Source organism: Atheta coriaria, unplaced genomic scaffold (genome assembly GCF_025399875.1).
Source record: "Atheta coriaria isolate IRGN ID8LTWV9N9 unplaced genomic scaffold, Caltech_Dcor_3.1 hic_scaffold_9_pilon, whole genome shotgun sequence".
Taxonomy (NCBI): domain Eukaryota; kingdom Metazoa; phylum Arthropoda; class Insecta; order Coleoptera; family Staphylinidae; genus Dalotia; species Dalotia coriaria.
The window spans coordinates 12742553-12767037 of NW_027045451.1; the positions used below are offsets into that span (position 1 = coordinate 12742553).

Here is a 24485-nt window from a genome sequence, read left to right on the forward strand (position 1 = left end):
CTGGTGGCCACATTATGATATTGCTCTTGTGCGCCGGCGGCACGATTTCTGGCTGCGGTGCTCAAACGGACCCGGCGATATAAATTTGAAGATGACAGCTCCCCCCATTGTTTTATTTGCGCCTTTTGCACTTCTCGCGAGCTACGCCGCGTGGCCGCGGCGGCTACCGTGCGCCCGGTACGTTACGGTCGTTGTCTTTTTATTGCTCTTCAGCTCACCGCTCGCCTTTCTCAGACAACGCGCGGTTTTATTTCTTTTATTTTCCACCCTCGCACAACCGCAACACAAACTTTTTTTTATAATTGTAAAATATTACAATTGTCGTCGGCGGCAAAGTTACGATTTTGTTTAGAACTTAATCTTCCTTTTTCATTTTCTGATGCGCAATTCTCGAAAACTTTGTAATGCGTAATCATCTAGTAGTCGTGGCTTGGTGGCCGCGTCGGAAATGAGAAAACGAAAGTTTATTCTTAGAAGAAGAAAAAAACCTACGGTTGGCTTGAGTAATGGATATTAATCCCAAGGACATCCCGCAGGACTCGTACGGCCCCTGATGGTTATTATTAAGCGCAACCCCGACTCGTTATCGGGAACAATCGCCGCGGGACGTCGTTTACTTGACCTGGATGCCCAGCCTCCAACAACCCCGCCAAACGACACAAGACGCATTAAACACTCTCCGCTCATCAGATCTTAACCTCAACCTCTCGACTATTTCTAGGACGAACGTGATGCGTGACGTGCAACCCACCAAAAGCATCATATTAACTCCCTGCTGTTTATTCAAGCACCTTCAATGTATATTTTGGAGTGTGAAGCACAACACGAGCTAATTCAGCTGATAAACCCAAACAAATTAAATTTAGTTTATTATCTTCTCCCAAAAAGGTCACAGACTTACTACTCTTGCTTTGTTTGTCTCCAGAGCGGCCGTAAAGGTGGACTTCAAGATTCGCGCTCATAAAAAGTAACAAGCGCCTCCACCAAAAGTGTTACTGTTGCGCTGGTTACACCCAAAGCATAAAAACCGCCTCGTTTCATCACAACAGTAATTAATTTCAACATATTTATAATGAGATGTAATACCACCTAGGGTCTTACGGTTTAATGGCTTTAATATCTTTTATATCTTTGGATATTTGGCTTTGTTGCATACAATAGATTGTTCGCTGATCGTTTGCGTGAAAGACGCTTAAAGAGCAATATCAGATTACCTCCGCGAGCCTCCTCACCCACACACTGTTATTGTTGCACATGTGTTTGTACAAATGACGATCTTCTTCGTTTCGTACTGTCGTGTATAATTTATAAGCCTCCTACACACGCCGCGGTGTACGTCACTCACGTAAGGCGCAAAACAAATAAACGCTAATCGCTTTTGAATTTAATATTGGCTATTAAACAACGCGGAAAGCAATGAAATGAAAAGACTAGTGATGATTGCATAAAATTATTGTTTTGGTTAAATTTTATTCGAATATTCGAGTTAATGTTATGATCAAAGTGAAGCTAAAAAGTGAATTATGCATTTGGTCGAAGCATCCTGTCATTTTAGCCCTGACAGTACGAAATTTATTGGTTTGCTGGTATTCCTGCAAGCAAATTTTCATTTAGTATCTGGCATCAGAACATAACAACGTCAAGTTTACGATACATAAATCATATCGCGTTTATTACGGGGCTAACGAATCCCCTTAAAGAGAAAAACCAATAAGACCAGCACGCAGAACATCCTCCTTCGCAACCAACGAAATTGAAACAAAAAAGCCATTTTTATTTAATTGAATTTCAGATTATCTCGGACGCGCCCTTCTCCACGAACAAGTTGAAAATTTATTCGAGTTTCCGCCTACGCCGTGCACGTACGAAGTTAAACGCCAGACATGTTGTAATTAAGCGATCCCAATCTGAATTACTAATTAATAATTTACGACTTTCTACAAATTATTTCAACAAGTAGTTTGACGTATGGCGCGTCTTGTCTCTGACTCGCATCTGAAAATGCACGATGATAATTCATTTCTTTCATCTGTTAGTTTTTACTTTCGCATTTAGTTGTTAGATGTTATCTAAAGTACAAAGCGTGTGCATCTTGAAATTCACATGCGCCTCCAAAATTACAAAATTACTCAAACAAACAATCACGCCATCCAAGAACACAATATATGTGCTATCGCTGTTTTATCAAAAGCAAAGTATAAATGTTTGAATCATGCAATAGTTAAGAGTTCATTGCCATTGTCCGCACACACACACACACACACACATGTAATCTGAAACTTATAACGATAGTTCAATTGTGGGTGCTGGTCGTTGCATGGGTGTACTGCATCCTCCCGCCCCGGAGCCCCGGGGCGATTTTATCCGAACCAACCACGCAATTACCGCAAACACGACGAACAAATCAATGAAGCGGATGGAGATAAGTAATAAAAAACACCAATGCGTTCATAAATCTTGGTATGCTGTCCTGTGGGGATAGTTTCACCAACAACTTCATTAACAGCGCTTATTTAAATAGTAAATTTTATGTTTTACACTTATATCATAAATATGTACTTTCAAACAATACATGCAAGTTGAACGTTACTTTCAAACAATACATGCAAGAAAAATAGGTAAAATATAAAACTGAAAAGAAACAAATAAAAAGTAAAGTTTGTCTAAAATATTTAAAAAAATATATTAAATAACTAGCGACTTCGACCCGGTAGTGTTTAATAAAAATGTAATTAGTTTTTACTCTCTTGTTCTAGACATATTAGGTATGTGTCAATTCTATCAATATGATTCACAATTTTATTTTAAAGAAATTAATTATATAACGAAATGCTAATAATGCACTTCAACTATTTAACTTTAACTTAATGCCAACTTTTATCCTATAGAAAAGGGCTGTTTTTATGGATTTCCCGGCAATTATTCGAATTATTCTCACCGTAAAAACCATCCTTGGACTATAACGAACATTTAAATAAAGAATTTGTCAAATTGGTCTAGGCGTTGTCGAGTTATGCGCTTTCCAACAGATTTTGCGATTCATTTTAGTATAGATTACATTAAAACCTTTAAAAACTTAAAATCACTTTAAATTTCAATTCCATCAATAAATCCGATTTTATTTATTTTGTATTTGCTTTGTAGAAAACAAGTCCAGAATTTAACACTGTAATTAAACAGTAACACAGTTAACACGTCTGCACCGTAATTTCTCTTTTCGTAAACTTCTCCTCGGCGCTCGCCCTGAATTTCCAAGCGCGAGTATACAAACTCATGCAACTGAAAACCCTACACCTCACGCATGAATGTTAAAAAAAGCCAAAGCCTATCGAATGAATAACGAAGTGCGCCGATTCAATGTGTGTGTGTATTAATAATGGCTCGTTGATGCGTCTGTCCAAATATTAAAACGCGTGCGTCAATCCAAGCTGAAAGTAGTGAACACAACCAACAACACAACTACAAAAAAAAAACGCCCGTGCCAGTGGTTGAATATTTGAATGAAGGACCTCTTCGGCGTTGGCTTTGCATTTGCGGCGTTGCTTTTTTCACGAACGAGTGCACCGGTGTATGTTTGTCCGGGCAGCCCGCCGCGCGTGATTAATGCTGCGGATCTTTTGTACCCAAGGTGTTGCGGGGATACATGTCGCTCGATCGAATTACAAGATCCGATTCCCTAATGTGACATAAGCACAATGTCCTCATATGCGACATGCAAGTGCACATAATGCAATGCGAGCCGGGGAAACTTTTTCAAACTATGCACGAGTGGAGAACACTTTTTTTTTTTGTTCTGCTGCTGCATTCAAAAGTGCTTGTTCAATGTCTTCTACACCATCACCTCTGTGGTTTTGAGTTTCGCTTTATATATGCATAAATTAAATATTTCAAGAAGCGAGCAAAACTTTTCATGGAAACAGGTGAAACGATCGTGAATAATTTTTGATGATTGGTCGTACAAGGAAATTCATGCTGACATCATGTTCTGAAATATTTGAACAAAACACGAATTTATCCTTTGTATTCATGTGCGCTTTTTGCGTGGTGAAGTAATTTATTATTTTGTGGCATTGAATGTGATGGTTGTTTACATATTTTAGGATGTTGCGGACGCGCCGAAGAAAAGCCACACAAAAGATTTATACATATTATAACGTGTTAATCTTTACGGTCCATCCATCATCATTTGTTAGATTAGCCTTAGCTCGGCTCACGGCTGCACTTCTTTTGCACCCGCTGCTCAAATCCTGGCGAAATATTTTTTGCCACACAAAGCTTTAACAACGACGCAAAAAAACTAACAAAAAGTTTTACTTTTTATTCGCATAAATAAATAACAAAAATAAATTTTGATGAATAGAATAACATATAACTAAATATGTAATATTTTAATTTTACTGTTTATCAAGTTTGTAAATGTCAAAAACAGAATCATTTACTTACACAAATCGCGTAATTTCAATTACATTGATGATGATTTCCGGATGAGGTGCCCAGCATAGACCCAACCATTTGTTATTGTTAGAGTGTCAATTAGCACGTTAATTGGCCGATGTAAATTGTGTTAATTGAATTAACATGAGTGCGGTGGCCCGTAAATATAATCCTTATGCGCGCCGGAATCGCATCGTCAAGTAATAATGCGGTTTGTGCGCGCAGAAAATTAATTATTGCCCAATGACCTACAAACTTTCGCAATTCAATCCAATATACAGCGACAAATTAATTCCCAGCAACATGTCCTCGGTTAATTTCATGTCCAATTTCTTTTATTCATACCTACATACCTCTGAATATTTTCTTCAGCGTTCGTAGTTTGATTTATTAATTAAACACTAAAGAAAGTTTCGCCATTTGTATACAAACACACATTTACATCTTGTGCAAATGGCTGGCAGAGCAAACAAAGCGAATAATTATCGTTGCCGCGAGAATTTACGTTTCGTACATGCCACAACAAGGAAAACTTGAACTTTGCAAAACATTTATAATTATAATTCCACATACTCTCGCACGCAGCGCACCAGAACGGCAACTTTTCTGATTGCGTTATCGAATCCTCCAGCTCGGACCGAAATTTATACCGACCTGCCACCGACAGCGACGCGCGATAAAGACATCAAGTTTATTAATCACGCACAGCGTGGCCGATATTTGTAAATGTTAATTAAGCGATCCGGCGAAATGCGAGCTGCCTCCCTAATTAAAGCTTCGACTTATTAATTTCGTGTTACTCGGCGTTTGCTTGCACATGGATCGAAGGTGTGTGTTTGCGCTGAAGCCGCCGCCTGCGCGCTGTTAACAACCTCGAATATTAAACGAAATGTTATAACGTATGCCGATGCCTTTTCGGAGTCGCGGATCGTCGAACGGAAACGCATAAATTTCAATTTAGTGCCGCGCGGAGCCGGAGTGCGGGCGAGAGTGCACGTACAATTAAAATGTAATTAACTGCGTTTTTCATGAATAAATTATCTTTCCTCTTATGCTGTGTGTATTCAGTCGAAGATATCCGTCGATGATGGTTGACAATTTATGTGGCTTTTTTTATCCTTGGCTTCGGGGTGATTATACTATCATCTGGTGGATACCTGCAGTTTAAACATATGCACAATTTTTTTCAACATCTGTTTCATTACTGTTTTTAACAAATTAAATTTTGAATTCTTTTAAGAATTTGCGATTAAACTGGCAAAAAAATCGCTGTTTTTCAATCTTTGGATGCAAAAGTGGCTAAGAAACGATAAAATATCAAAAATAAAAGTAGTTCGCGCCTCACGTGCCGCCCGTTTTTATATCTCGCTATACATTTTCGTCGCCGAGAAATAAAATTCCGGCTCGGCAATAATTTCGTTAAAAAAGTGTCTCAGGATTCAAGCCGACCGTGCCCAAAACGCCAGGAATTGCAAGTGAAGCTAAAAAAGTAATTCGCAGTAACGCAATTTCCACTTCGGAACCATCGTACATTTCCTGCATTCCTAATTCAATTTCGCCCAATTTTTCCGAAACCCCCGGCGCATCCAGTACTAATACTCACTCGCGGGTTATGAACATGAATTTCTCAGCGCGCTCGATACGTGAAAATTTTATCGGTATGTTCCTGCAGGTATCAGATAAACTGGCGAACATATTATTATCATCTTTTTAGGAGCTAAAATTATCGAAAGTGTCGCACGGAATAAATCTGTCGCTGGCTGTGAATCTTCGCATTCTTCGCATTGGCCGCGCTATATAAAGCCCCGAGAGAATGCGAGCGGTTAGCTGGGAATGCTATTATCGCAATTTAATTCAATAAGAAGCCGTTTATCTTGATAAATCGCCAATAAATTGTTTAAGGTTACATATAAACGGCGCGATACACAAAAACACACAACACTCGCCGGGCGAAACACTGGGATTCGGTCGGTGTGCCGCCGCGGCGATAAAAAGCGTATCACGTAATGCGAATTCGGTTGGTGGTATTCAATCTTAACACGCGCTAAGATTTACGGCCGCTTGAAGTCCATTACTTTTGTGGGCACTCCGCGGTGCAAAACATATTATTTAACAATAATCAACTTTGAATCCATACGCAACAAACTTCTGGTAAAAAAATTTAAGAATTCAATGAAAATTGAAAATCCTCTATAGGTAATGGAGCAAACCTAATGAAAATTCTTTCATTCGCTCGTCGGAATTCCTTTTCAAAGTTTGCTGATTATATAGCCATTTGAATATCTCGTTGTAGCAGCGCTGCACAATGAATGTATGTGCGGCATGTGGAGCACTGAAATCTTTACTGATAAATTCGCTACGTATGAATATAGGTAGGTACGTGGTATTCAAGGTAGGTATGGAAAAGAAAAACAGCAGACGTTATTAAGAAAGTAATTTTCCAAGATTCCATGGGAGAGATTTGACTATATGTGGAAAAGAAAAATGTTAGCTCAGAGTTTTCTTTTGTAAAATACGATGTTGAATACGTTTTTGCTATTTACATTGATATATAAAAAAGACTGTAAGAAATTTTTGTAATAGAAAATTGAATGTCTGCAATAGTACACAATTTTTTTGTTAAAAATGTAATTTTTTTCTTGTAATATTTTTTTTGTAACTATAATCAGGTGTCGAAATCAATTTTCCAAGCATTTCAAGCTTGAAAGTTTTCCGTTTAGTTAAAAGAGCGTATTCGGACCGCTCAGCGTCTTCCATCAACGTTTACTTTACAACGGCTTGCTTACTTTTGTGCCGCACACGGCTTTCTATAGCCAAATGTGAGCGCCGATAAGTGACAGTGTCGATAATTGGTAAGAAAGGAGGAAAAGACGCTGTCGATGTAAGACGCTGTGCGCTTGCGCTCGCAGTGTATTCGAGGGCCATCTTTTTAACGTATGTGACTTCAAATTGGTTTCGTAAGTGTTTCGCCGTTTTGCTGCTCCCTTTTCCGGACCGGAGCTGTAAAAAAAGATATAAATGGTGCTAAAGGTTCAAGCGATGCATACACTCGAATATTTCCTATAAAAGCGTAATTTTCTCCGCTCACATTGCCACACATACACATTTAAACATATCCGTATGGATGGAATCGTAGCTATCACATAGTATATAGTATAAGAAGGCCCGAAAAAGCGAGCGTTTTGTGATCGTCTCGACGCCTGCGAGCGCAAGAAGTTCAATTTCCTAAATGCACCATTTGCCCTGCGTCCAATTTGTGATATCTGTTGAATTAACGAAGTGAGACTAATAAGCAATATGGCTTGTTATAACGTCGCATTAAATGATAAACACCCACATCATTTGGATGTGTTGCTCAAAAGTGCTCCAAAATAAAGTCGTCCAACGGCGTCCCCTATGATATTACGATAAAATAATTAAATTACTGGATAAAAGTGTTTTCGAGCTCACAGCCACTTCTATTTATTGTTCAATGCCGTAAGTTTTCTCTCATCTCATCTCATGAGACTGGCGGAGGACTTTCACAATGTGTTTAGGCTTTCAAAGCGCAATAACGCAATAAAGACACTGGCATCTAGTTGGTAAAATATTGAGTTAGACTTTTCGAAAATGTATCGAGCCGTCAATTGGGAAAATAACACTTATAGTGCTTACAGTTACTTAGTTCGGCGTATAAAAGGGAGATGAACTTTTCGGGGGATGTAATTGGGTGCAGCGGGGAGGTATTCGAGGAGATAAAGGGCCAAAAGGGCGAAAATTACTTTACGCTAGCGCAATAAAATTAGAAAAAGTTTGCAGCCATTTCAATTCCATTTCTTTTACTACGTACGATCGTACACACTTCAATTCATTCCGTTCTGGAACGAAACGAGGTGGTCGGCTGTATTAAACTTTATTGCTTTTACCTTTGGACTACAATCTGCGGAATATCCTTGCCACTAAAAATTCCACGAGCGCAGCGCTGAATTAGATCGTAGCTCGTCGTACCTGTAAACAATACAACAAAATATTATTTTTTCCCTGTTGTAGGTTTGCAGAATGAGTGAGAAGCGCGTTATGCGTACGTGGGCATTATTCGCCGGCGTGAAATTACGAAATTAGCAAAAGTCTGTTTTGGAGTGGCGTGGCAAATTCAGTCATCATACTGAATTCGCCGAGTAAACCACCTGGAAAACCGCTAAACTAATTAACACAGCAAACCCGGCCGTGGCACGCTGAAACAATGGCACCGCGCGTGTCTAACCTCTGCGTTGTGTGGCGCATATTTTCACAAAGCGAAATTATGCGAAACTTTCACGTTCGACAAATATTTCATACACAATATGTGTGTATATGACGCACAATCGAATTCTTTGTATTTAGTCTGTAGTATAGCTAGATTGAATTAAATGAAAACCCTCTGTTCAGTTCGTTAGTATTGGTGCGGTGCGGATATTTGTTGTATTTGTCGAAAATCGAGTTCATCGTGCATGGAGTTTAAGTGTAGACTGAATTTCGATTGACGGGGGTGCAAACACACGTGTGTAGGGTTGTGATTGAAAGAGGAACTTTCATATTCGGAATGGCATTACGCGCGCACAGCGCTTCTTAGCGACTCGGCATTTTCCGAGACGCCCTTCGATTTCCAATTCGTATTTTCACACACTGCCTGTCACCAGGCTACGCCTTATCCGTTCGCATTACCTAACAAACGAATCACATGTTTTTCTAACTAAAAATACGAAATTTGCATTAAGTTTTTTCGGAAATCCTGCTATGGTAGGTTATTTCCTAGGTGAGAATAAGTTACGACGTAAAAATGCAATTATGTTTAAAATAAATCAAAACAATAGCTGCAATAAAGTCAAGTTCTCCGCGTCTTCGCTGCGAAAATATTTGTTATTGCTCTAATTTTGATAAATGTCAGTTTTATGTTCATGCACTGCGTGCACCACCATCACTCAAGGTTTCCTCACATTGCACCTCACTAACACACATAAACATTGGTATGTTGATATGTTGAGTTTGAAGCGCACTTTGCAGGAAGGTGTGCGAGTCGAAATGGAAATGCATTTCCCAAGGCGCCGCACACCGAAAACGTAATGGTAACTATGTTACATAACTTATCACCCCTACTGTGAGTACTACTGTGTGCGCAGCAGTATAATGAAAGTCGGGAAACTACTACTACAATATCGGCAGCTGAAAACTCGACTTTCACTTTGGCGCGACCACCAGACGTAATAGAAAAAGCACTTCACCTCGTCCTCATGCCCCGCCTGTTTTGTTTAAGTCATGACGCTTTAAAATGCAATATGCATAGCGGGTCCATGATATCATTGCGCGGTCGTATAATGCCGTCTGCGAAAATACGCGACTGTGTATCGCGGCGCACAAAAGGTTGGCGCGGTTAAGAGGCCGCAATTTAAATTTACATAACAGTATGCTCGCGCATTAGATATAAAACCGTGATAAGGCCCTCTCGGTGGTTCGCATGCGAAAGTCTTTCGCGTGTGCATTTCGCCTGAATCTCGACGCACTCATCCTCATCACGAAATTATTTTATACAATTCGGGCCGGGCCCCACCAAAAAAAATTTGCATACGAAAGTAAAGTGAAACTTTGCATTTACTTAAATTAATAACGCTAGTTGTGTTTTGTCAGATCCCCCACTTTACAATTGCCCTTTAGCGTCACATTACTGTTACCGTTTTACGGTTAAGGCATTAGTGTAAAAAAAGAAGCGCTGCGCATGCATAATCGAGCGAAATGCACAACGCACAATGGCGGCAAGAGATCACACTTGCGCATTTATTTTCTAAATGTGGCTGCCGGCGCATGTGCACAGATAAGTCGGTAATGGACAATGCATTTCTTCGTTCGTAATCACAGCCCCAACTACACACAATGGCGGATGGTCCCCGCGCACGAGCATTGTTCTTCCACATTATCTCGTCTTTTTCACGTTAATGTGCGCACGCATTGTCGTTGGTTTTGGTATTTATTACGGAATTTTTATAACGACGCCGTTTGCCATTTTGGTTATCGTTGTAAAGTCGAGTGTGTTGTTGTCGCGTGCATAGTAACTTGACTCGTCGTCGGTCGTCGCTTGAACACTTCGGCTTATCGGCGAAATAATAAATCCACGGCGACGACTTTTCGCGTTAATTAAACCGCAATTATCGTGCTTAATTTATACGCGCAATTATGCAAATCGAATCAATAGGTTTTTAATGATAGGCTAATTTGCACCGATGTTGGATAATCCGCCCCGTCTCATTTCAACTCGTGCTGAAAACTAATTAATCGAATTTGCATTTGCGGCATTGGTTCCCGAAAAACTTTTATTGCTATCGCATGCAAATCACTTGAATAAGTGTTACTTTTGCCTACTTTTGACCGCCATAGACAGAATAATTCTTGCAACACCTTGTTAGTTGTCGGGTGAGTGGCGTGTGTAAGAGGAAAATTTAATAAAAAACACGACGATATTTCATACACATTTAAATGAAATTTATGTGTACGTTTCGTGTTGATACACACGCGCGCGCGCGTACCGAGCGAACGAAGTCAGTCAGCTTTATGAACCTTGACATCAGGAGCAGCTGGCAGTCATCAGTTAAAACGAGTGGGTGGAAACTCCGGGCACTAGCAAGAGCGCAGAAAAAAAGCGAAATCAACCAGCGCCTTTCGTATTATGTTGGCGTGTATGCACGAGCGCAGGAAGACGTACGATTCGCTAGGCGAAACGTACAAACGTCGGGTGCATCTCTCAATCTTCTTCCTGCTCCCGCCGTTCGCAAAGAAGTTACTTATTCGAAACCAGTGTCGGAGCGTTGCGCACCGAAAGTTTTCAACTTTACTTTGCGCCAATTGAATTATACCAATTTATCCCATTTAATTAACAATGAAATTCATTAATATCCATTAACTCGAAGTGGAAAAGCGGTACTCCTAATCGAATCCCATCGAAGTTGTTGTTATTGTTGATATTCAGTTCTGCGCATGCGCAAAATTTATTTATGGGGCTGGAAAATTGAAATGGGTATGAATTGAATTATTTTCAAGCAAAAAAAATCATGAGTGCAAAGAAGGAGGACTTGCTGTCGACGCTTCGTAAACGGAGTGGAGCGATTTAATAAAAAAAAAACCATTTGTCAGGATATCATCACCGTGTCCTGTCTCGGGGTTGCGTTCAGCGACACAAGTGGATCTTGTCGACAGCCGCTTCAAAAAAGGCCAATGCCAGGGACACAGAAGCAAGAAAAAAACCACCCCAGCAGTATTAAAGCGGAAAAATGCAACAAAGTTGCAATAAAAATACGTGAGTTGCTTAAAATTGAAGCGAAGGCAAAACCACGGGTTATAATTTGCACCCTCGACGCGCGAAAGGCGCAAGCAGTGCGCCGCATTTCCATTATTTATTATAAGGAGTTTCCAGTGTAAATAAACGGCGCACGTGGCCGTGGCGCGTCGCAGGAATCTAATTCCGGTGCGACAACACTGCCGGTGCTCTTTGCGTTAATCAGAAAAGTTTTTAGTATCGTGCAGCATTTTCATCAACAACAAAAGAAGCGAAAAATTTAACTCTCACGCAATTTCACCCCCAAAAAAATTGCTTTCTTGGTGTTGAAATCCACGAAAATCATAAGTAAATGATGAGTGTTTCATTCCCTTTGTTTGCTTTGCAGGGTTGATTTGAAACATGGGGGACAGTTCGAAATGCAATTAATAACAAAGGTGGGGTGCATGTTAATTGACGTCGTTGTTTACGCCAAAAATTAAACATTTTCCACCCCGTGACTAATTATAATCGAGTTAGGGCACAAGATTTGCATAAGTGCAAAATAAAACAAACGCACATTACGCTGCGAATTCATGGCGATGACGTGCACTTAATATGAATATCAGCTTTTATCTCCCGAAAAAGCCCGGCATTGTTCGGCGCGTCGTGTCCGATTACCCCGCGAGCTTTTTGTAAGAAGCTCGGAAGAAATTAGCATTGTTAAACGCTTCTTTCATGCATACATTAAAAGCTCGAGCGAAAGTAATTTAGTTTTTGCTCTGCTTTATGCCCTTTTATATCTATAGTAAACGGATTTCGCCGAGGCGCGCGCGAAGATATAGCGGTTTATATTATGCGTGCACAAAGCACGCCACCATAGTTCTTTTCGGAAAGTGTTAAAGGGCGAAGCGGTGGCGGTCACAGGACGAGCCCGCACGAGCTTTTTCTTTTATATTTTACGCAAAGTTATGCTTTTCTATCGTTGCATGATAAAACCGTCAGGTGTTTCATTCCCGTCCGCTCCTTTTTACCAAACATTCACTGCCGACGCGGAAAGAAGATTTCCCAGGAAAATATTTCAGAAAAGAAAAGTGTTTTGTTGCCGTTCGTGCAAAACGCTGCAGGTTGTGATACACACTAATTCCCACGTTTCACGTTTCCGATGATGCTCTGGATACATTTTCTCATAATATTACGCTGGCGATGCTGCAAAGTGTTCTTTTAATGCCTCGCCCCGCGACATCCTGATGGCCATTCGTGGACCCAAGTTTGCGCAAACGTAATTCCGAAGCTAATTTACCAAATGGACTCAGGACTGAGTCTTATTATTGCCTGGCAGTACATTTACTGGGCATTCCGCTTCCGCAATAAATAATCAAATAACGAGGTGACGTTAGTTGCGGCGCATTTGAATTTGTCTATGGGTTTAGGATCCTCGGCGGAGTTGCGCCGCCCGGCGCGTAACTATATTGCGATTCAAATTTTGCGGCCGGCGCGCCCATAAAGGAACAATGTGTAGATTGCAGATGACCCATCGGTGCCCCGGCAAGCTATTATAATCCGTTCGGCGCGCCGTGCAAACAGACGCTGAGCCAACACGACATCAACGACAAGTCAAAGTGCGGGGGGCGGCGGCTTGCGGGCGGCGCTAATCCGTTCGCCAACTTTATACAACTACTACTTGAGTGTGAGCGGGCGCGCGCTCTGGCTGAAACACTAGCCGCCGTCAGCGTGGAAAACTTGCACTGTGGAAACTCAGGCAAAGATTAAATTTCCTAACGGGGGCCTACTTAATGACACCAGATAACACCTAACGCCCACCCACAACGCACCCGTAAATTAACACTTAATTTATTATTAAAACTTCGCGACGCGTTAATTTTTCAATTCGCTGCGTGTTTTTAAAACGTGCAACGCTGCAAAGTTGAGCGCAGCGAACAAAAAATTCCTGATAAACATATATATGCCTTAGTTTCACAACACACATACTCAAGAAAACAAAAGAACAACACAGTAGCTTGCATATGTTTGACATTTTGGTTTATGAATTTCTTGTTTCTTGCACATGTGCAAGTGAGTTGCGTGACGCGTGAGACCATAGCTCCGAGGCCTTGTTGCGAGATGATTTAAAGTCAATTAACTCTTTAAGCGTCTATTAAAACACGAAGCGGAATACAAATGTAAACATTAATAAATAATATTGCAACCGAGGGTAGGAACCAAGCGGATAAACAAGGGCGTTCGTGTTTTTTCAGCTTGGCGAGTCACTCGACTGTGACGAGACGAAAAAAACACAGTGAAAATGTAAAACCCGCAGAAGAAGCACGTACTGCACAAAATGCATCTCTCTAGGTAGTGAACTTTGCCAAAATAAACTGTCGCTTTTTTTCAGATTGAAATTCTGACAATTTCTGTGTTTGCTAAAATTAATTTCGTGTCATGTGTGCATGCAGCATGAATTTTTAATTGAACGGAAGCGCATTTTATTTTTTACGACGTCATTCGATTTGAACCCTTAAAATAAATTCACGTGCACGTTTGTAACTTACTGTATTGCACTTACAATGTACCGTCCGTCGGTTTTAGTGCATTCAGGCATTGTTAAAACAATAGTTGCGTCGGATGGTAGTAAAAGTGTCATGTTAGGCAAATATAATCTCGTTCGTTGGCGCGCAGCGCGCTCAAACTCACCTAATGATTCCGGTGCGCAAATAATAAACGACTACGAAGCATTTAAATGTGCGATGCATTCGCGGGCGAATAGATAGATACAATGAAGAACAAAAGGTAACATATATTCACATCCCACGAACATCTTTGATACAAGCATGTTGTGGCAAATAAATGTTGGGAATAGAATACAATTTGGCGCGGTTCGGTTTCAGCGCTGCTGCATTGGTGAAATTTGATTATTACAACATACAGCGTAGAAAATAAGGTCGTACGTAATGAGGCGTAAGATCTACCCTTTCGAGTTGCGGGTTTATGACGGCGTGCATAATCGTAATCATTTTAGTATCGTTTTTGCTCCAAAAACAGTAATAATAATAAAGTGAAATAATAATCTGGATGGTGGGCCAAGTTTTGCAGTATATATACATATACGTATACAAATTCGGAACCGAGAGTCACTCGGTAAGATTTACGAGGCGTTCAACTCGACGCGACGCGTCCCGCATGCTAATGTGCCGCGACGCCCGCCGCCGACTGGGGAGAACCTCGAAAACGCGGCGCGCAGATTGGATTTTTCAATACAGCCGGTGCATTAATTTTTATTATGTACATGGAGCCCTCCAAACCAAAACGCGACAAAAAAATTGATCATAAAAACGCGAATAATTCATGCGCTCGCCGGGCAAATGGTAAAAAATTAACCGCCTCGCAGTGTAAATATTTAACCGATAACCTAAGTCGAATATAGATGGCTGGAAACCAAGCGATTGTATGCGCTATGCGCTTGATATTAATATTTATCATTGCACAATGCACATGGAAACGAATACGAAAACATCGTATATAGTAACATAAATGTGCATACAGGTGCTGTGTTGTCTCTGGTGAATAGAACGAAGCACACGTAATAATGGCGGTATCGGAATCTGAGCGCTGAAAAATTGCTGATACTTCATCACCTTTTGTGTAACGCAGGCGCATAGAGTCCATCGCATATCCATCCAATTACCGATATCACGGAATAATAACGACGTCAGATCACAATACCAGCCAAATGAGTGATGGATTTATGCCGGGCGCGGGCTGGTTGCTTGTTGGACTTGTAGTACATTTTTAAAGCGGGGCGAAGAACGCGCAGTGTTTTTGTAAGCCATGAAAGCGATGCTGCCGACGCGTAGTATATACTACAACGTATTCAATGCGAAATCATCAAATCACTCTTGTAACATTTGTTTGGCTGTCAGATGGAGAGAAAAAAATGCGCGCGCCAGCAGACCGCACCGATTGCGATTCATAATGGAAAGCGTATACATTCGGCCGGATTCAGATTGCTTTTTGAACGATTTTACTACTGCTGGCCGGGAGCCTTTGCCAGCACTACTTCTCGAGTGCATGGACAACACATAAATTACGAAATTCCGTTTTAATTTAAAACTTCCACAACGCATCAGGATCAACCTCCACCGACGAGATTCTATTCTTTGGGGCTTTGGCGCGAATGTGATTCAGGATTCACCGTCTGGTGTAGCAAGTATTTGCATTAGGAAACAGCTAAATCTCTATTTTCTCCTGGGGCGCTGCGAATCGAAGATCTTTGACCCAGAAAATGGTGAAAAAGCGAACGTCACACGATCGAATTAAATGATTGTACCCAGAGCATTTTTCGCAACGCGGTGAAAATTAAAAAGCATTATCAACCTCGAGTTCTCTAAGAGTCTAAGTGAAAGTAATTGCAGCAGCTCTGGATATGATTTTATCGCCATAAATCTTGATTATTTACATTGCTCAAGAGGACTCCGTGCCGAAGTGTTGCTATTTGTTGTATTGATATTAATGACCACAACTCGACGCACAAACAGAATTAGTCTAAGCCACCACCACCTCCGTGGCGATTGAAAAACAGTGTGCGTACGCGTTTAGTTAATAAAAGCAATATAACTTGGTAAATGTGTACAAATGTAACGAATCAAAAAGTTTCCGCCTGATGCGGATGCGAACGTCGGAGGCGGCAGGACACACAAAAAGAGTAACGCTAGCCATTTCACGCATGTTGGCTGAAAATCCGTCTGGACGTTTGTCCGGATCACTTAGGATTGTCTTAAAGTTCGCAAACAATCTTGACGTCCACACAAACACACCCACGGCGCGGGAGAGTTTTCCATGCAGTGCATGAAATGTCCCGCTTGTTTGGAAACGACGGGGCGTTTATTGTGTTAGGGGCTAAAAGGAAGAGAACGAAAGAATGCGAAGCGTCGCGGCGCCTGCTGTCTCGAGCATGCATAAAAATATTTGCACCACATAAAACACAAAATACAAAAGCAGCAACATTAGGACAACAAACAAACAGCAATTAATATGAGCGGCTAGCAAAACTAAAACTTTACGCATACGTAATTTCCTATTCACTACAATGTGCCCATGGAAACTTTGTGTACAAACTTTTGTGAGGCTAGGTAGTGTAGCAATTTACAAGCGCGCATTATATGTTTATACAAGTGCAGTTTAAATAATTGCGTCGACGAAGCCGAGGAGGTATTAAATTATTTGCAAGGACAAGCACGTGCAAAATTTTAAATGCGAATTATAAGTCGGGCACACACGTTTACGAGCGCGCGGTTATCGCCAACTAGTGTGCAACAAAAACGCAAACCGCGAAGCGTTTAACCCTCGGCGACGCAAGATGCTACCGCGCGTCGTTTATTCACCATAAAATGCCGCATCGCCGAATGGGGATATGGGTTGTAAATATGCGGAAGAAATAAAACGCGAACCAATTTAATGTCGTTATAACTAAGTTAATTCGCGTCGGTTTATTAGTTTTAAAAGTGCGCGCTCGGCATAAATTGCCAGCCATCGAGGATTATAATTAAATTTCACCGCATTTAGTTGAAGAGTAAATATTGCAATTAGATCACGCCGCATGCAAAAAAACAAATTAAAATAAGCAAATAATAATTTTCGTTTTTCGGGCTGTAAAATGTGTTATATTGCTCTATGGTCACGAAAATTATCAGTTGGGAGGGAAAATAAATATTGGTACGTATGCAATGTTAGGCAATTTGTCATTCGTGTGTCATGAATAAAATTTTTTAATAAATACCGATTGGAACACACGCAGTGTGCGCTCACCTGATTGGCAATAAAGCGATTCGAATTTCTGCACCAACGGGACACAGTAATATTGATAAATGGCGTAAAACCCGGACGCGTTTGTTATTATTTCGATATTGGATAATTTCAAGCGCGACATAAGCGACATAATTTAACTTCCAGCGACGGGGGCACCCGGATCTGCATATGAAATTGCCTACGATAAACAAGAATCGATTGAAAAATTTGAATAAATTTAATTATAACGAATTCGAATGTATTTTTCGTTAGTGGCGAGAATTGCAAGCCGCGTTATGCTTTTCATTTTGCAGCGATACGAAACGTGAGTGTTTTGTGTCGACGCCGAAGTGGAACAACATTTATTTTCCGCTTAATCCGCGCGCTCTCAACAAGCACTAAAGACAGGATGCAGTGTATTAACAGCGGCGTAAAGTCGACGCATTAGCTGGTGCTACACATACTTTAAGGACAACTAACTTCGCGTACTACTTGGTGCCTTCAGTGCTTCGGACAAAAAGCGGCGCGACTAATGCATCGCTTAGAATTGCAACGCTGTCAGAGACGTATCAGTAATAACTTGTTTGTAAATCATCTCAAATGTCATTAAATGCACAGAAAACATACTGAAACTTAGGAAAATTAAATTTAGGAATATCAGAAATATTTTAGCTTTCAGACTGAATGTAATTAAATTCTACCCTGGGTGAATGTGTGCGACTGCTTCTAGTCGGATTGCAATTTAGATCGTGTTTTATGCACAAGCTGACGATGTGCGTGCGCAATAAGCGCTGCTCTCGCGCGAATCTTCGCTCGCTACATCGGTAGTAGATGTTTATGTTAATACAAGCATTCGCCGTAATTTACAACAGTCGCAGCGGCAGACAGCATGCAGACAGAGCGCGCAGCGCATATCGCTGATAGAATTGTAGGCAGTAAACCAAGGATACAGCGATAAAGAACTGCAATTACACCGGTAAGTTTCGCCCATTATCTACCGGCAACTTTTTGAACTAATGAAGCGCTCGAAATATCCGCGACATCGATGGGTTGCGCTCGTGGTAATAATGTGCTCATACTGTATACTACGATGTTGCAGTGTCTCTCGTGGATGGAACATTCGTTTAGCCGCTGATTAATCTAAAACGGCTGCAGTGTCTAGAAGTTATGCAGCGTCTGGTTAACAGTTCGCGGTGTGTTCGCTTGCGCGTGTTCATTTTAATAAATGCGTTTTGTTTATGCTCGCCGCTTTCTTATCCTGTCAACACTAAACGATGATAGCTTCTCAAACCAGCGAGGAAATAAATGAAGAGGAATTCATATGATATTAACCCTAAAATGCTAATAATTTAAAAATATATATTTTTTGCTTTTTTAGTTAATCATGATTACTACACTTTAACCACTCAAAGAAAACATTTTTACTGTCTTTAGATCATCCGAGAATTTATTAATACGCAAAAATGAATTTTTTAAGAAAATTTCAAAACTGTGATTTTTATTTAATTTTTTTTTGACTTTAGCATTTGAGGGTTAATTATTGTAGTAGATATTTCCAAAAGTCTTTCCATCTTGTCGTGAAGTCGGAGACATTTATATTTTTTGAGTGAAACGGCTATTTTTAATAAAAATGCATTAGGTTTTTAAGCGACTTTCACTATAAATATCCACCCTGAACCGCCACCTGGCCCGACTGCCCGAAGTGCGTAAGCTAAACACAATTTCCGGCTTAATGGAATAATTTCGTCTACAGCGGAGACGAGACTAAGCGATCCTGATGAAACTACGAGCGTGCATCAAGCTGAGCGCATTCGAAATCATCTAAAAACCGTAGCGGTGCGGAAAGACGGACGACGAAACGAATAGAATTTTCCGGATATTTTGCCAATTATTTTAAATAAAATTCCCGGCGCACACTTTACCGCCTTTCGGCTAGACTTAGAGCAACATAAATAAAGTTTTAATGGTTCGTTTATTCCCGGGGCATAAAGGAATAGAGTCGGGCGCCGGGGAAGAAGTTTAAGAACTCGTTGAGCGTGTGCACGTGCGTTATATTCGCGGTGAATGATGACGATGAGGACGACGGAGTAGTCGCCTGCCGAAACCTGGTTACCGGAGATTGAATGCGGAACCGTGATTGGCAGGGGAACTGTCAGCCTTTATCGCGATCAGCGGCCTTTTATTATGTGCCAGACTGCAAAATATTGATTTTGCATATGAATATCCAAGGCGCACGTTTTTCAAGAACACCCTTCGAGAGTTTATTGTACCAACCACCCTCACGGTATGTGATAATCCCACAAGTACTCCCGACACCCACCGAGGCTTACCAGAAAGCCTTGTTATCCGCGGTGAGAATTATGTGACAGAAACAAAAACAACCGAAACCCAAGTGAGAAGTGAGAAGTGAAAATGGAAACGTTGCTGAAGTAGAAAAGGGAAGACATGCGGTAGGACATGCTATAAACTACATGCTGGGCGATATCGGGTCTTGATACTGAACCGATGACCGCTTTAACAGGTTGTGCTGGTTGGTCGTGTACGAACGCATCCTTTGCTCATGCTGCCAAGGACAGCGATAGCGATAAGCCATTGAATACAAGTGGTGCCGGCGACGTCAGGATATTCCCATTGATGGCTTTGATCCTCGACATTTCCAACGCAATATGACGATGTCAGGAGCAGATGACGTTCGTCTCAGGGCAAAGCCACCAAATGCTCCACCAAAATTTTTTTAAAGTGCCTTAAAATTACAAAACCAAAACTTAAAGAATTTTGATTAAAGTTTCGCGTTGATTTGTCAGAGAAGTTAATTTAATTCCAAATGGGGAAAGTGCAACACACCCAGGGGTAGTTGATTGCATTTCAAAAGTCGCTTGGTCTAGGAGTTTGCTTGCACCCTCCTTAAAACATAAATCGCGCGCGTCTGTTTGATCTGACGTCACCGGTTACTGATTACACGCTCGGTTGCGCGTCGAGTTTATTAAGTGACACGTCAGCTCTCGCCGGCCATGAAAACCGCCCCATTTGTCGAAACAATTAAAAGCGAAAAAATGACGGACTTCACCCCGGCGTATGCAGATTAAGGGTTTATATACTTTAATACCAAGGGAGTTAATTAAACAAACCGAAATTGCGATCGTAAATCAAAACAAAAAATTAAATGCAGCAGCACTTTAATTAGCTCCTGCTTGTGTGATTGGCTTATCAAGACGAATAATAATCGGTGCGTATGTTTGCGCGATGTGAACGCAAACAATACTCGCGCGAAAGTTTTCCGTCTTTCCTGCCTGCGCGGTGTGCCTTAACTCCAACTTATATTAATGCATGCAGGAGGGGCCCCGTGGAGGAAAGGAAACTATGTCGAATCCGACTCCGGGCCGCCCTCTCTCCGATAACTTCGTCTCTCGAGTCGCTCCGTGGCTTCGGGCATGTACCGCTCGAAATTAGAACATGCGGACCCCGGGTTCCTCGGAAGCAAATCTCCGGCCGGGCGGTGTGGAGACACACGCCGCGGAATATCTGCATGAATAACACACGCCCATGTTAGTTGTCTAATTAAACAGCGCGCTCCGACAACTCTCCATCTCGAATTACCCTCGAATCGACAAATATTCACGTCGGTGGAGTTTGGTGGTGGTGGGAGCACGTAATTAAATCAATTGCAAATGGGCCTACTTACATTCGCCCCGATTACGTTGAAGAGTGGTGACAATTACTGAATTAGAATTACAATTTATATTATTCCAACTGCACTTAAATTAAACATATGTGCAGATGTCACAATAAAACGTTTCCCGGGCTTATAATTTTGTGTATGCGTTTTTTTCTTCTTTCACCGCTCGAGGGGAATAACGAGGATGAACAACACGCACCAAAACGTTCGCTACTGTTGCGACACATCGCGGCCCTCTGCTTCTCTTGCTGGTTGGAGTGAGTTATTGAATTTATTGCGCCATGTGTGTGTCTTTTATTTATTGAAATGTTGTCTGGCATTGTCGGCGTCGATGTCGACGCAAACCACTGCCATCTCGTCGCAGGTCCCTCTCTTGCGCTGTATTTTTATTTATGCCGCAGCGCCTTTTCATCGCGCATAGCAAGTCCGCAAATAAAATAAAAATATAAAACACGCTCGCCCCGCTGTGCTGCTGGTGCGCTGCAAACGTCGCCGCGAGCGAGCGAACGCGGCTGAATTTGCCTATTTAGCTAAACGTCTTTTGTTCTCATGTCCTTGACAAGCGGCACGAAACGAGGCGCTCAAGTACGATGTTCTCGACAGTCGTCGACGTTCTCATATCATTTGCATTCGACTTACGAGTTTTCATATTTTGTTTGTGTTTTATTGCTTGTACTTCGTTTTGGGTCGTATAATAGATTAAGATGATGCGTGCTAGACATTTAAAGATTTTTATGTCACCCCAACCAATAGTCTCTATGGTTGTAAAAAGTGACAGCTGGCAAACTTTGCAAAAATTGCTAGGGTTCTGATTTCAACATCAAAAATCTAATCGAAAACATGCCCCAAGAGAATTTTTTGTGTCAAATAATATTATTTATGGTGCAAGTGTAAATCCTTACCTTTTCTTATTTTTTCAAGGGTGTAAACACGAGATTAATCTGAAAATATAACAAATGTGGTTTTAATGATAAAATAATCGGTTTAACGAAGATAAAACATTAATTATTGATAACAATCGAGTGGTCTACTTAAAAGGTGGGTAAATTGAATAAACGATTTGTTTGTATTTAAAAGCCGAAGCGTTTCAGCAGCTCGTAACAATAACGCTCGTGTAAATAAAAGGAAAACGTTTTCTAAGCGGTGATGTAGGTATATACGGCTCGCGCGAATGAATATTAATGAAATAATGGCGTGCGCGTTGCCGACGACGAGCTAGCGCGCTGTGTACGAGTGACGTTTTGTTTGATAAACTGGCCGATAAGGATGTCGGGATCATTTATTTATATTCCCCTTCAGCTCGCGGCGCACGCTTCCCCGGCCTGCTGCCATTCACCATTCACGGAAAATTCAACAAGGATACATTACAGCCTCGCTGCTCGCTGCGCGAAACAAACAATCGAGACGCCGCCGCCCGCAAACGCAGCTTGTTTTATAAATTGTCTAATCAGCGTTATCATAATCGCCGCATCTAATCGCGCTTCCCCTCAAACACGAAACAAACGAAAACGTAGAACGTATACACCGTTTATTAACATTCGACTCTTCCAAAAAGCAGGGGTTTGAGAACTCAGGGAATGAAGACTGTTCTGCCGGCACAAGCAAACAATGCGAAATTGAGATATTCAATTGTGCTTTGCTTTTGTTGCTGGTACTCGAGACGTAAATACGCCAGAATTAAACAATTGCAGGAAACATAAATTCCTCTACAACTGAAATTTATTCTCTATACCAATCTCCGGAGATACACCGACTAAAACAGTCAACCAGAAATATTTTCCTATACAATTGCAGCGCAAATGAAAATCGAACACGGTCGTCATGTCGAAACAATAAAAACTGACATAGGGCCAATTTTATAGGGCAAACGGTGCGGGCAAAAAACACACATTACAAAAAACAGCACAAATAACACCCCGAATATGACAATACGACTTCCGCGCTACATGTTGCGAATTTAACGAGCCCATTGTTATTTTTCACCAATACGCACGCCATAATTTTCACACAAAAATCGCGTTTTTTGCGATTATTTCGCAGGGTGCGCAACGATGTGCGCACAGTGTTGCAGTGTAGATTTGTAGTTAGGGGATGATTTACGGAGACAGATGTATGTACGAGATCAATCGCTAGTTCTCCGGCATTGTGTGTATCGAAATCGTATAATTGATGGATTCTTTGTGCACGTGACATTTGACATGCAGTGGACGTGCGATATACAACGTAATTACGTCTTGTAGCGTTTCCGCTACGCGACAATCCTTTAATCGCAGTTTATATCCGGATATTTTGATAAATATATAATTCCGTTCACGTTTATAGTTTTAAAGCAGTTAATTGTCGATAACCTAGGAAGTAATCACCGGAAGCACCTACGCTGCAAGAATATGCAATTGTTATTTATATTCGTGTGCTAATCGTAACGCGTTAACTCTTTTAACCCGCAAAAAGACGGATTATTCTCTGAAACCGAGAAGTACCCGATGAAAATGAAAAAGTACTTTTTGGCCTTCCTTCTACTTTGCTTCACGCTCGCCTTGCGTCGACCTCCTTGAATCTAATTACGTTTAAGCCGAGCGAAAAGTAACTTTATTAAATTCCACCGCGGCATACTAATATTTTATTATTAATAATAAAGATTTTAATTACATTTTATGCGGAGTTTTAAGCCTTTCACTCGTTATATTTTACGTTGGTGGTGGCCGTTGGTTTCCGACTGGTTTTCGGAAAATTTTACAACATTTATTAAATTTACTTGCTATGGATGTTAATGAATGTTTGAGGTATTAAAGGATTTATTGATTAGAGTCGCTTTGTGTTAGTCAGGTGTGCGGTATTGGATTTTATTTGACTTTTAAGCAATTTTCATTTACAACGTCTTTTAACTTCGATAGAATCAAACAAAAACGTTATATTTAAGCGATATTTATGTAACCTATATGTTTAACCATCTTGTACAATTGTGTAACCGTTTTTTTTTGCTCTTCGCATACCAATTTTTACTTTGTTATTACCCATTAGATTGCGCCAGTTGAATGCTATCGTCGCTGTTGTTAAACGCACAACGCACAAAGCATTAGGTAACAAAATACGCACGCGTTCGCGTGTCGTGATACGAAGGCACGCACGAAAATAAAGTGTTCGTATGCCTAACCCGATATTAAGGGGTGTGCGCCGCGTGGCCTTGTGCAAGGGCGCATAAATACATTCAGGGGGCGCGTGGCGCACATGAATAGCAAAAGCCCGGAAGAGGGATGTCGCGCATCCAGCGTCTACGCGCACGTACGCAATGTGCATCCCGAAGACACCGGTTCATTTCGTCGTTATGAT

The 24485-nt window shown here is 41.1% G+C and overlaps 1 protein-coding gene across 3 annotated transcripts in view; it reads right to left on the minus strand.

The window, feature by feature from the left end:
- pxb (putative Hedgehog signaling attenuator pxb) overlaps positions 1–24485 on the minus strand; it is a 67985-nt gene that overhangs the window by 39357 nt on the left and 4143 nt on the right. For 2 of the 3 annotated variants that reach the window (XM_065311345.1, XM_065311342.1), the window contains exons 2-3: positions 22058–22096; positions 8340–8421 (exon numbers count right to left, since the gene is read on the minus strand). The gene's annotated coding sequence lies outside the window, so the exon portion shown is untranslated. The remainder of the gene's footprint in view (positions 1–8339; positions 8422–22057; positions 22097–24485) is intronic. The other variant, XM_065311343.1, reaches the window with a different exon arrangement.